This window comes from Hyla sarda, chromosome 5 (genome assembly GCF_029499605.1).
Source record: "Hyla sarda isolate aHylSar1 chromosome 5, aHylSar1.hap1, whole genome shotgun sequence".
Lineage (NCBI taxonomy): Eukaryota > Metazoa > Chordata > Amphibia > Anura > Hylidae > Hyla > Hyla sarda.
This window is the reverse complement of record NC_079193.1, coordinates 291,836,582-291,849,615: the sequence shown is the minus strand read 5'-3', so window position 1 is coordinate 291,849,615 and position 13,034 is coordinate 291,836,582. Positions and strand designations below refer to the sequence as shown.

At 43.0% G+C, this 13,034-nt stretch overlaps 1 protein-coding gene across 10 annotated transcripts in view; it reads left to right on the top strand.

The window, feature by feature from the left end:
* PLAG1 (PLAG1 zinc finger) overlaps nucleotides 1-13,034 on the top strand; it is a 70,267-nt gene that overhangs the window by 41,188 nt on the left and 16,045 nt on the right. For 6 of the 10 annotated variants that reach the window (XM_056521969.1, XM_056521962.1, XM_056521966.1 and 3 more), the window contains one exon: nucleotides 9,960-10,091. The gene's annotated coding sequence lies outside the window, so the exon portion shown is untranslated. The remainder of the gene's footprint in view (nucleotides 1-9,959; nucleotides 10,092-13,034) is intronic. The other 4 variants (XM_056521970.1, XM_056521965.1, XM_056521968.1 and 1 more) reach the window with 1 other exon arrangement.

Genomic DNA, 13,034 nt, shown 5'->3' with positions numbered 1-13,034 from the left:
ACATATTATGGACCGGGGTAGGAGGTAGGGATATGAGGTTGGGATATGACAACAATATATGGGGACGGGTTATGAAGTCAAAAGCTTCCTCCCTTTTTTATTTTCCTCCCCAACAAGGAATAGGAAGGAAAAACTGGGCAACGCCAGGTACTCCACAAGTATAAATAAATATTTATTAACATTCTCCAGCACTGTACAGAGATTGTGATAACTCCCATCGGCCCCTTCCCCACTAAGGTTAATTTGGAATTTAGGTTGTAAGCCTATCTGTATGTTTTGACTGTGGGAGGAAACCCATACAAAACATAGGGAGAACATACAAACTCATTGCAGATGTTACCATTCTTTAAGATTTAAACCTAGGACCCCAGATTTTGCAACACAACAGTGTTAACAACTGAGCCACCATGCTACCAAAGAAGAGTTTCCATTACATGAGAATGTTAGTCATTACGCCAGTAATGGCGGACATCAGTGATTGTACAGAACTTGACATCTGAGGCAATGTGGTTGTTTGAATGCCTGATCGGAGCACCTGTGGCGAAGCCCAGCCATGCCTATGCTTTCTACATCACTTCTTGACCCGCTGCCAGAGAGTCAGAGGTCCTCAGTACATGTTGCCCTGATTTCCTGGCATGAGACCCGGCGTGACTTACCAGAGCGAGTGCTCGCTCCCTGCCTATAGCACAGGGCAGGTGCACGGAGGTTTCAGCCAGCAGGAGTGAGTTTTCGCTTGCTCTGGTAAGTCACGCCGGGCAGCGCGTGTCCAGGAAGTCAGTGGCACATGTGCTATGTCTCTCTGGCAGTGGTACAAATGGTGACGTAGGGAGGATATCTGACTGTTGCTGACCGGCACAAACATGGTTTTCACACGGATATAACACCCAGAAGCGCAGCGAAAGGTATGGCTGCATTACATGTGTTCACAACAGTAAGCTCATGTGGGTAGTGGGGGGGGGGGGGGGGGTGTTAAACAATGGTGACAGTTGTGCTTTAAATCAACCCTAACCTGCCCCTATTTGCAATGGTGGGGATCTTTTATCTGAATTCTCACGCAAGCCTAAGGGAATTCCGGTACATCTCCTGATCACATTACACTCGAGCTACAGAGATTGCCCTGAAATGTTATACTTCCAGCCGACTGTCCATCAGGCAAGTGCAGAAAGTAGTTCTAGCTGGGAACGGGATAAGAGGAACATCATTTAGGAAGACTGTGCTACGCTGGCTTCACTATTTGGGATTTCATCTGCCTCAAGAATCTTTTCAAAATTATACACCTTGTTCCATAGCAAGAAAACATGTTGCTTTTAATCAGCTTGATTCTAGACCTTCTTTTAAGCATTTTGAAGATGTGATGCCTCCTGTTAGACCTGGGTTTTATTGTGAATTAAAACGCTACCTAAATCCCTCTTTAAAGAAAGTGTTTTTAAGAATTCTCCTAGATTCAAAACAGCAAATACTACTTAAATGTTTCTAAAAGAAAACACTTCTCCCCATAAAAATTTATCACAGCAAAGCTATCATTTAACCAGAGAAGTTTAGTAAATTAAAGCCTATGATTGGTTGTTATTGGCAACAAAGACATTTAATTTTTTTCAGTCAACACTTTTTTTCCCCCATAATGGACCATAAGGACAGCCATGTCCATGTTGGGGAAAATTGCCTCTTCTGCAGCAGCCTTGAGTCAAACAGAAGATCATCTTTTCCAGGGCCCTCTATTCTATCCTGTTGCCTAAAAGTTCAAGCTAGCAGCCTTGATGCTAAAGGATTTATTCTAGGTAGGAAAGGGTTGTCTTACAATATCTACTGTTCAAAAAAGCCAAAAGTTACTTTTAGTATTTTAGAGTCTGGAAATCCTTTTGTTTTCGCTGTGGGAATGATTCCTCAGATACCATGTCTTCTTCATTTTCCAATATAGTTTACAACTAGCTCTCCTGTCCCATCCTCCTCTGCCGGCGGTGCCGCAGTTAGCATTGCGAGAGACACCTGCATGTGAACGCCGGGCTGTTACTCACCTCCTGCTTCCTCCACTGTCCTAGGTTGCCTGTGTGTACCCGCCCTCTAGGGGGCGCGCGCCGGCTCTCTGCCATTTAAAGGGCCAGTATGCCCTTAATTGGTTACTGCTGCTCGCTGACACTACAAGTGTCAGCACTTCCTGTTTCTCCTTGCCGGATCTTTGTGCCTTGCTGCCTAAGAGAGAGCATACTCCCTGTGTGTTCTGATATTCTGTGTACCAGTTCCTTCAGCTCTGTTCCCTGACCACACTCCAGTGCCGCCTGTCCTGACCTTTCAGCCTGTCCGCGACTACAATTTTGCCTTACCCTGTACCACATTACACCTTGGCAGCCTGTGTGGACGAGTCGTATCAGGGGTAGCGACCTTGGTGCTGCCTACTGCTGCAAGTCCATCCCGCTTTGCGGCGGGCTCTGGTGAAAACCAGCGGCACCTTAGACTCCACTCCCTGGTACAGCCCACGCCATCAACCACACAGGTTCAGCGGATCCACTTCACCACTGCCGTTACAGTAAGATTTGGCCATGGATCCCGCTGGGGTGCCTCTGCCTGATGTTACGGATCTTTCCACCATCTTGGCTCAACGGTTAGCTCGTCAGGTACAACAGCTGAATCGGTTGTCTGCTATGATGCAACAGCTTCTTTCCATCCATCAGCAACAACAGCAGCAGCCGCAACCTTTTCTAGAGACTCCTTCACTCCCTGCAGTTTCTTTCGGATCTAAGCTTAGTTTATCCTCGCCTATGAAGTTTGAAGGAGCTCCCAAGTTGTGTAGAGGTTTTGTGACACGGTGATCTATGCATTTGGAACTCATGGTGGATCAGTTCCCGACTGAGCGAACTACAGTATCGTTTGTGGTCAGTCTGCTGTCTGGAAAAGCCCTTGTTTGGGCTACTCGTCTTTGGAATTGTAATGATCCGGTGTCTTCTAACCTGCCGGCCTTTCTCACTGAATTCTGCAATGTCTTTGAAGAACCTGCACGGGTTTCCTCTGCCGAGACTGCTTTACTGAACCTCTGCCAAGGGGACCTTTCAGTTGGTGATTATGCGGTTCAATTCCGCACCTTTGCTTCGAATTGGCCTGGAGTGAAGAGGCCTTGCTGCACGAGATCCTCTGTCTACCCTAAGTGATCTAATCCTTTTGGCCACTCTGATTGATGTGCGTTTTGCTGAGAGGCAGGAAGAACTTTGTTTGGAGAGGGAACCTGTCCGAACATGGCGATTTCCCCATCTGGCACCCATGTTCCCACGTCGTCCTTTACAGTCTCCATCGCATCCTACAGAAGAGGCTATCCAGGTGGATCGAACTCTAACACAGCAGGAAAGAATCTGTCGATGCAGTGAGAATTTATGCCTCTATTGTGCCAGTCCAGAGCACGTTCTCAAAGACTTTTCTTTATGTCCACAGTGTTCGGGAAACGCAGCTATAGTACGTAGAAGAGCCGTCCCTGGGTGTAAAATACCACCTCTCCTCGTTTGACCATGCTGGTCCAAGTCTATACCTCTTCTAAGATCTCTGCCTCATCCTTTTTGGACTCCGATTCCGTAGGAGATTATATTGCTGCTTTCTTTGTTCATAAACATAGTCTCCCAGTGACTCAGCTTGCTAAGCCTTTGTTTATCTCTTCTGTCAATGGAGAACCTTAATTGTATGGTGCTTTTCCACACTGAACCTCTCATTATGTAAGTAGGAGTCTTACATAAGGAGAAGATTGAGTTCTATGTGCTTCCTGTACTTCTGAGCTGCTTCTTGGTCTAACCTGGCTTCAACGTCACACTCCGCGTCTCAACTGGAAATCTGGTGAGGTCACTCGTTGGGGACCTTTTTGCTAAAACCACTGTCTTGAGTCTACCCAGCCTAAGACTGTCTCTTCACCTCCTTCTATGTCGAGCCTGCCTCTTCCTTATCAGGATTATTCAGATGTGCTCTGCGAAAAGCAGGCAGAGTCTCTTCCACCACATCATTCTTTTGACTGTCCTATTGATCTACAGCCTGGGACTATGCCTCCCCGGGGAAGAATTTATCCTTGGTCAGTCCCAGAGACGCAAGCTATGGCTAAATATATCCAAGAGAACCTCCCAAAAGGGTTTCATCCAAAAATCCTCCTCCCCTGCTGGTGCTGGATTCTTCTTTATCGGGAAGAAGGATGGTTCTCTCCGTCCTTGTATAGATTACTGGGGATTAAACAAAATCATGATCAAGAATCGCTATCCTCTACCATTGATCTCTGAACTCTTTGATCGTCTATGGGGTGCCAAGATTTTCTCCAAATTGGCTTTGCGGGGAGCATGCAATCTCATTCAAATATGTGAAGGAAACAAATGGACGATGGCCTTTAATACCCGTGATGGACACTTTGAGCATCTCGTGATGCCTTTTGACCTTTGTACCGCTCCTGCTGTCTTCCAGGAATTTGTTAATGACCTCTTCCGTGATTTACTTTATACATGTGTAGTGGTGTATCTTGATCTTATGTTTTTCTTGCCAAATTTGGAGAAGCATCGCTCTGATGTCCAACAGGTTCTTCAGCGCCTCAGGGATAATCGTCTCTATGCCAAGCTTGAGAAATGCCTATTTGAAAGCTCAATTCTTCCATTTCTTGGTTACATTGTCTCCAACCAAAGTTTTACAGATAGACCCTGAAAAGTTGTCTGCAGTTTTGGACTGGCCTTCAAGCTTTACAATGCTTTTTGGCCTTTGCCAATTATCATCAGTTCATTCCACATTTTTCTTCCTTGGTCGCCTCGATTGTGGCTCTCATGAAAAAGAACTGTAATCCCAAGTCTTGGTTTCCTGAAGCCGAAGTGGCCTTCTCTTGTTTAAAATCTGCATTTGCCTTGGCTCCAGTCCTCTCAAGACCTAATCCTGAGAAATCCTTCTTTCTGGCGGTAGATGCTTCATCCGTAGGAGCTGGTGCCTTCTTGACAAAAAAAAAACTGTTGTTTTTTTTTTTTTTTCCTCAAAGACTTTTTCGCCTGCAGAAAGGAACTACTCTATCGAGGATCGGAAACTCCTCAATATTAAGCTTGCCTTAGAGTGGTGACATCTATTAGAGGGTTCTTCTCATCCAGTCAGCATCTATACGGATCATCAGAATCTCTTATACCTTCAGTCTGTTCAGCTCCTGAACCCTCGGCAGGCTAGATGGTCTCTTTTCTTTTCCAGGTTTAACTTCATTATACATTTCCGTCCTGCGTATAAGGATGTCTGAGCTGATGCCCTCTCTAGGTCCTCCGATGTGGTTGGGCTGGATTCCACTCCACGGCATGTTGTACTACCTGAGCGTTTTAGTTCTTCTGCTTTTGTTGACCTCTAGCATGTTCCACCTGGGAGATCCTTCGTGCCACCTCAACTGAGACAGAGAGTTTTGAACTGGGGACATTCTTTCTTTACTGACAGGACATTCAGGAGTACGGAAGTCCTTCCAGTTAATCTCTCGGCATTATTGGTGCCTCACCTAGAACGCAATGTCACAGATTTTGTCCATTCCTTTATCTGTGCCCACGACAAGTCTTCACAGCAGAGACCTGCTGGACTCTTACAGCCTATTCCGGAAACTCTCTGGTCTCACATTGCTGTGGACTTAATCACCGATCTGCCACCTTCCTGTAACGATACGGTCATCTGGGTGGTTGTTGATCGGTTCTCTAAGATGGCTCATTTCATTCCTTTACCTGGTCTTCCACCTGCTCCGCAGCTGGCGAAACACTTCCGTCAACATATCTTTCCCCTATGTGGCCTTCCTACTCACATTGTTTCAGATCACGGTGTGCAATTTGTTTCCAAGTTTTGCCGGGCCCTCTGTTCATGTCTAAAAATCAAGCTGGACTTTTCTTTGGCTTATCATCCTCATACCAACGGCCAGGTAGAAAGAGTTAATCAAATTCCGGGAGATTGGGTCGATCTCTTACCCTGGGCGGAGTTCTCCTACAACCACAAAGACTCAGTCCATGAAGACGTCTCCATTCTTTGTAGTCTACGGTCCTCTTCCTAGTCCTCCTCTACCTCTTCCAGCCTCTTCGGGTGTGCCAGCTGTTGATAAACACGTTCGAGATTTCATGTCCATCTGGCAGGAGACCCGGCGTTCTTTTATCTTGGACCGTGATCTGGTCTTTCATTTTATGCAACCTAAAAAGAGGGGGAGACCAAGGGGGGGTACTGTTACAACTAGCGCTCTGGCAAGACACGCTGGCTTCGAGCACTCTTCTGTCCCTTCCTCCTCTGCCGGCAGTGCCGCGGGACTTGCCCGCATGCGAGCACTGGGCTGTTACTCACCTCATGCTTCCTCTGCTGTCCCAGGTCGCCGGTGTGTGTACCCGACCTCTAGGGCATGTGCCGGCTCTCTGCGATTTAAAGGGCCACTATGCCCTTAATTTGTTACTGCTGCTCGCTAACATTTCCTGTTTCCCCTTGCCGGATCGTTGTGCCTTGCTGCCTAAGAGAAAGCATACCTCCTGTGTGTTCTGTTCTGCTATTCTGTGTACCATTTCCTTCAGCTCTGTTACCTGACAGCTCCAGTGCCGCCTGTCCCCGACGACAATGAGTTTGCCTCATCCTCCCTGTACCACTTTACACCTCGGCAGCCTGTGTGGATGAGTCTTATCAGGGGTAGCGATCTGGGTGCCGCCTGCCGCTGCAAGTCCACCCGCTTTGCGGCGGGCTCTGGTGAAAAACAGCGGCACCTTAGACTCCGCTCCCTGGTACGGCCCACGCCATCATCCACACAGGTTCAGCGTATCCACCACTGCTGTTATATTTAAAAGGGGCTTAAAGACCCATTACGTGTAAAGTCCAGATTGTGGATCTTAGTTCTTTCATTGATTCAAGTAAAGAGATTTAAGAGGTTTAACTCTTTTTATTAATGCAGCTTCCTGCATTAGAAAATGAAACTTGGGTCATCCCTGGAATTTTTACAAAGTGCTTAACAGCCTTACTAAACAAACCTCTGTTTACAATGTAACATTTACATCTTCTTATAGTCACCAATTCTAATTTTTGTATTAGGGATATGGTAAAATTCTGTTAATGAGTTGTCCTGTGAAAAATTTCTTATGGCCTATTCTAAGGATAGGGACCCTGGTTTTTATAGAGAGCATGTGCTGTAGACTGTACAAGTTCCATTCATTTCCATGGGAGCACCAGCCAGAATGCTGTACTCGTGCATGTCTGGCTCTCTCATACAAATGAAGTGTATGCATTTACAGAACGTGCTCTTTATGAAATCCAAGGTCCATGTTCTGAAGATCACAGGGACTGGCATTTATTTTTAAGATTGGCTGTGGCACTGATGTGGGTATAAGTATGGGAGCAACATTACTTTTATATGCTGAGGATTAAAGAGGTATTAACAAAATAACTCAATTTAATCAAAATTTTATTCAGAAGTAAATGAAAAGGATAAAATAAATTTGCAATTTATATTTTGTAGTTGACAAGAAATAATTGTCCAAACAGCACTGGAGATCCTGTTTCTTCTGGCTACAGTCTGCTGTAGTTCATGATCAGCAGGATGAGCATGCGTACTGCAGTTTGTCAGTGCATGCCGCTTTATTTGAGAAATCCATGCATGCCGATAAGGTTGTTGGAGTATGGGAACTTCAGTTTTTGGTGGGAAAACCTAGATTAATGGTAATTATAATTTTTATTTTTTTTAAATCATTTTAATGATATTTAAGTCTCCCCATTCTCTGACATTCATTTTAATTTTCTCTGTAGTAGTCATCCTGCTGCTGCTCGTGTAGTATGACTGCCTGTAATCCATGTGCATTAGCAATGGGGGGTGTGGTCAGACTTCACTACAGCCACTGTTGACATTACATTGCGTTGTATCCGGTAGCAATGTATACAAGCCACTTCTGCTTTTATGTTAAAAATAAAAAAAAATCCTAAAATAAAGTTCATTTAGTTATAGTCTGATCCATTTAAACTTGGGCTCAGCTAACATTTATGATTTAAACATATATATATATATATATATATATATATATATATATATATATATATGTGTGTGTATATAATATAATATTTTTTTTTTTTTGTAAGTTCACCAAAGTAAAAACACTTTTTTGTGACTTTTTGCTGTGGCTTCTAAAATTGTGTCCAGAAAAGTGTGATGTTCATAGGACTCTCTCCACTCTCACCCCATCATGATCTTCATATAAAATAATGGGTTATATAGGCAGTTTCCTTTTTTTTCTTCCAGTTTTTCCAGCTATCCATTTCTTGTGATCAAATTACTTGTTAATACAGCACACTGAGACAAACAATTAACGTATTTGGTTACTCAATTGTATAATACATCTATCTTGCCTGATTTTTTTTTATTTTTTTTTTTTCTCTTCTCTTCTCTCTGCATTTTAACCACCAGGCTGCCATCAATCTAGTATGGCTTCAACTTGCATTTGAGATTTAAAATCCCAAGATTGCAATTGTAGCTTTGTAGCTGGTAAAATGTTTTGTTGCCAGCCCAAGGGAAGGAAGGCAGGAGTATGACTTGTTGACTTCCTCCAGAGGGTTTGTTTTGTTGGTAACTGTTCTTTTGCAATTGAAATCACAAAATTTTCACAATGGGGCATTAAAGGTTGTGACCAAAAATGAAATATTACCATAAATGCTGTTTAAAACAGTAACCATCAACAATCAAAGAGGATATATCTTAAGGGGGTACTCCATTGGGAAAACATTTATTTATTGATTTTTCTCAACTAGTTCCAGAAAGTTAAACAGATTTGTAAATTACTTCTATTAAAAAAATCATTATCCTTCTAGTACTTTTTAGCAGCTGTATGCTGCAAAGGAAATTCTTTTCTTTTTGAATTTCTTTTTTTTCTTGGCCACAGTGCTCTCTGCTGACACCTAATGCCGTATCAGGAATTTGTACAGAGCAGGAGAAAATCCTCATAGCAAACCAATGCTGCTCTGGACAGTTCCTGACACGGACAGAGGTGTCAGCAGAGAACATTGTGGACATGACAAAAAAAAATTCAAAAAGCAAAGAATTTCCTCTGTAGCATACAGCTGCTAATAAGTACTGGAAGGATAAAGATTTTTTAATAGAAGTCATTTACAAATCTGTTAAACTTTCTGGCACCAGTTTATTGAAATAAAATTAAAAAAAATCCACCGGAGTGTCCCTTTAACAATTGCCGATAGGGAAAAGCAAAATAATTTCATAAAGGTTCATTCACCAAACCAAGGTGAAGGTTGAGCAGTCACTTGTGAGCGACCCATAGCAAGTCACCAGAAGTGCTGCAAGGGGTTTGTACATGCCCTGAGAGGGGTACTCCAGTAACGATGGGGATAAGCATCTGATTGCAATCGGTCCAAATGCTGAGTCACCCCACGATCTCCAGAACGGAGCCCTGACTCTCAAAAAGAGTGTGTGCTGCAGACAGCATGTACTCTCTTTCTATGGGAGCTCTAAAGATACCGGAGTACCGCACTATTGGGGAGATTCATCTAAACCTGTGCTGAGGAAAAGTTGACCAGTTGCCCATAGCAACCAATCAGATCGCTGCTTTTTTAATTTTTTTTCTTCAGAGGCCTTTTCAAAAATAAGTGATCTGATTGGTTTTTATGGCCAACTGATCAACTTTTCCTCTGCACAAGTTTTTGATGAATCTCCTCCAAGCTCTCTGAGAGTCGGGGCATCCAGCCTAAGATTTTAGATGCCTTTTAGATCTAGCATTGCTTTGAATATTATTTGAGACCTAAATCATTACCAATGTAAGAAGTTAGGTGTACTACTGTTCTTTTGCACTTGCTTCAATCCATTAAAAGGCATAAAATTGCTGTCTTAATTTAAGAACATCCGTGAATAGTCTTTTTGTAGGCAAGGAGGAAACTATAGTGAAAAATAGATGCTAAACCTACACGCAACACTTTGTAACTTTTGACTTTAATGAATGTGTTGATTCTATTTAAAATGGTATTGTTGTGCTTTACAGATCTAAGAAAATGGGAACTTCTACCGTCTGGTCTCCTCCAAGAAGTGCTAGCGGGACAGGTTAAGACCAGAAGCAGCCTAAAGTCAATCCAGGTGTGAAACCATCGGAATCTATCAAAATACAAAATTTTAAGTATGATTTTTATTTCTCTTAATAGGATAGTATTTTATAACCATTAAGGTCTGTTTTTTCTTCAACCATAAGGGTTGAAAATTAACTAAATTAAATGTTAGACAATCCGATTCCAATTTATGAGGTAAAAAAAAAAAAAAAAAAAAAAGCTAACGAAAATGAAGTAAAAAGTTTAAGTGCTCATGATCAGGCTTTTTTATTCAGTTTATACTACTTCCTTTTTCTTATGTTGTTGCTTTCGTAATTTTATTAGTATCAGGTTTTTCACACTTTTTTCTTCTGCTTTATTTATACGACATCCAGTAATTTTTGGTGTATAAAGTTTAAATGTTTTGACGTGCTATACTGTGTATTAGTATATGCATTTTTGAGCCTGAGTTGCTAAATATGTTTTAAGAGGTTTAAAAAGTGCTGCAGCAGCTCCAGCTGTCCAAAAACAGAGCAGCTGGTCATGGGAGAAATCTCATATTTGCTCTTGTTACCAGCAAAAGAATTAGTATTTTGCTTTGGGGTGATGTAGATATTAATAAATTAGGGCATGTTCATCTCTATTCCAATGCATATTTTGTGGCATACATTGAAAAACCAGCTTAACAGAATGCCGATGTATACCACAGCATAACCACGCTAGATCCATTCATGCCAATAAAAGGGACCATGCACACTGTCTGCGCTTGGACCGTGCCAGCATTGCCATTCCCAAATGCATTCTTCTCAATATTCTGCCAAAATAATGATTATGTAAATGTTTTCAGCTGCAGAATTTATATATATATGTGTGTGTGTATATATATATATATATATATGTGTGTGTGTGTGTATATATATATATATGTGTGTATATATATATATATATATGTGTGTGTATATATATGTGTGTGTATATATATATATATATATGTGTGTGTATATATGTGTGTGTATATATATATATATATGTGTATATATATATATATAATATATGAGAGAGAGAGAGAGAGAGAGATATATATATATAGATATATATAGATATATATATAATATATATAAGGGGTCAGTACTTTCCTCAGGGAGAGGACACCTCTTCAGGTGTAACGGAGATTCAGGTTAGGCCATTTAGCACTCCGCAGGCATTCTGGGTAGGCTGATACCAGGGAACACTACCTGAAAAGGTTGTGTAATGAGCTGCTTTGCATATTCCCCTATATATATATATATATATATATATAATATATACCGTATTTATCGGCGTATAACACATACTTTTTAGGCTAAAATTTTTAGCCTAAAGTCTATGTGCGTGTTATACGCCGATACCGCCCCAGGAAAGGCAGGGGGTGAGAGGCCGTCGCTGCCCGCTTCTCTCCCCCTGCCTTACCTAGGGTCTAGAGCCCTGCTGCCGGCCCTTCTCACCCCCTGGCTATCGGCGCCGCTGCCCGTTCTGTCCCCCTGACTATCGGTACCGGCACCGATAGCCAGGGGGATAGAAGGGGCAGCGGCACCCATTGCCGGCGCCGCTGCCCCGTTGCCTCCCCCCATCCCCGGTGGCATAATTACCTGGGTCGGGTCCGCGCTGCTGCAGGCCTCCGGCATGCGTCCCCTTCGTCGTTGCTATGCGCTGCACGGCGCGGCGCATGACGTCAGTGCGCCGCGCCATGCATAGCAACGACGCAGGGGACGCACGTCGGAGGCCTGCAGCAGTGCGGACCCGACCCAGGTAATTATGCCACCGGGGATGGGGTGAGGCAACGAGGCAGCGGCGTCGGCAATGGGTGCCGCTGCCCCTTCTCCCCCCCTGGCTGTAGGCGCCGCTTCTCTCCCCCTGGTACCGATAGTCAGGGGGACAGAACGGGCAGCGGCGCCGATAGCCAGGGGGAGAGAAGGGCCGGCAGCAGCGCTCTAGACCCCAGGAAAGGCAGGGGGAGAGAAGCGGGCAGCGACGGCCTCTCTCCCCCTGCCTTTCTTGGGGATGTATCGGGGTATACACGCACACACACGTACCCTCATTTTATCATGGATATTTGGGTAAAAAACTTTTTTTACCAAAATATCCTTGGTAAAATGAGGGTGCGTGGTATACCCCGATAAATACAGGCGCAGCACTCCAACAAAAAAGTGATTTAATGTCTCATGTCAGCATTACAATGTTTCAGCTCCTCCTGGAGCCTTTTTCAAGCATGCTTGAAAAAGGCTCCAGGAGAAGCTGAAACGTTGTAATGCTGACATGATACATTAAATCACTTTTTTTGTTGGAGTGCTGCGCCTGTATCTGGTTTTTATCTTGGATGGACTCTGATAAAGTCCTTTGGGACGCTGGCACCAATTCTCTGGTTGGACTGGATAAGTAGTGCTGCTTTATTTTGGGATTATATATATATAAAAATATATATTCTTATAAACAGACCAAATAAATTCCTTATTAGATGTTGGCTCACTGATGGCTAGTTTTCTGAATTATACCACAAAATATGTGTTGGAATAGATGTAAACTTGCCCTTACAGACTATAAATGAAGCAAACATTAACTAGATACAGATGTAGCAAACTTCAAATGCAATTTTAAAGGAATATGCTGTGTTTATATAAGGCTAACTTTAAAATGCATCAGACGTATACTCTTGGTGGGATGTCCCTGGCCATGCTTGTCCTACATGTAACTTTGGCAGATGCCTCTTAGGGGACATAGGGTCAAATGGATAAGAAAAACAAAATCTAAAAAAGATATAGTCATGGCCATAAATGTTGGCACCCGACATTTTTCTAGAAAATGAAGTATTTCTCACTGATAAGGATTGCAGTAACACATGTTTTGCTATACACATGTTTATTCCCTTTTGTGTGTATTGTAACTAAACCAAAAAAGGGAGTGAAAAAAAGCAGATTGGACATAATGTCACACCAATCTCCAAAAATGGTCTGGACAAAATTATTGTCACCCTTAACTTAATATTTGGTTGCACATCC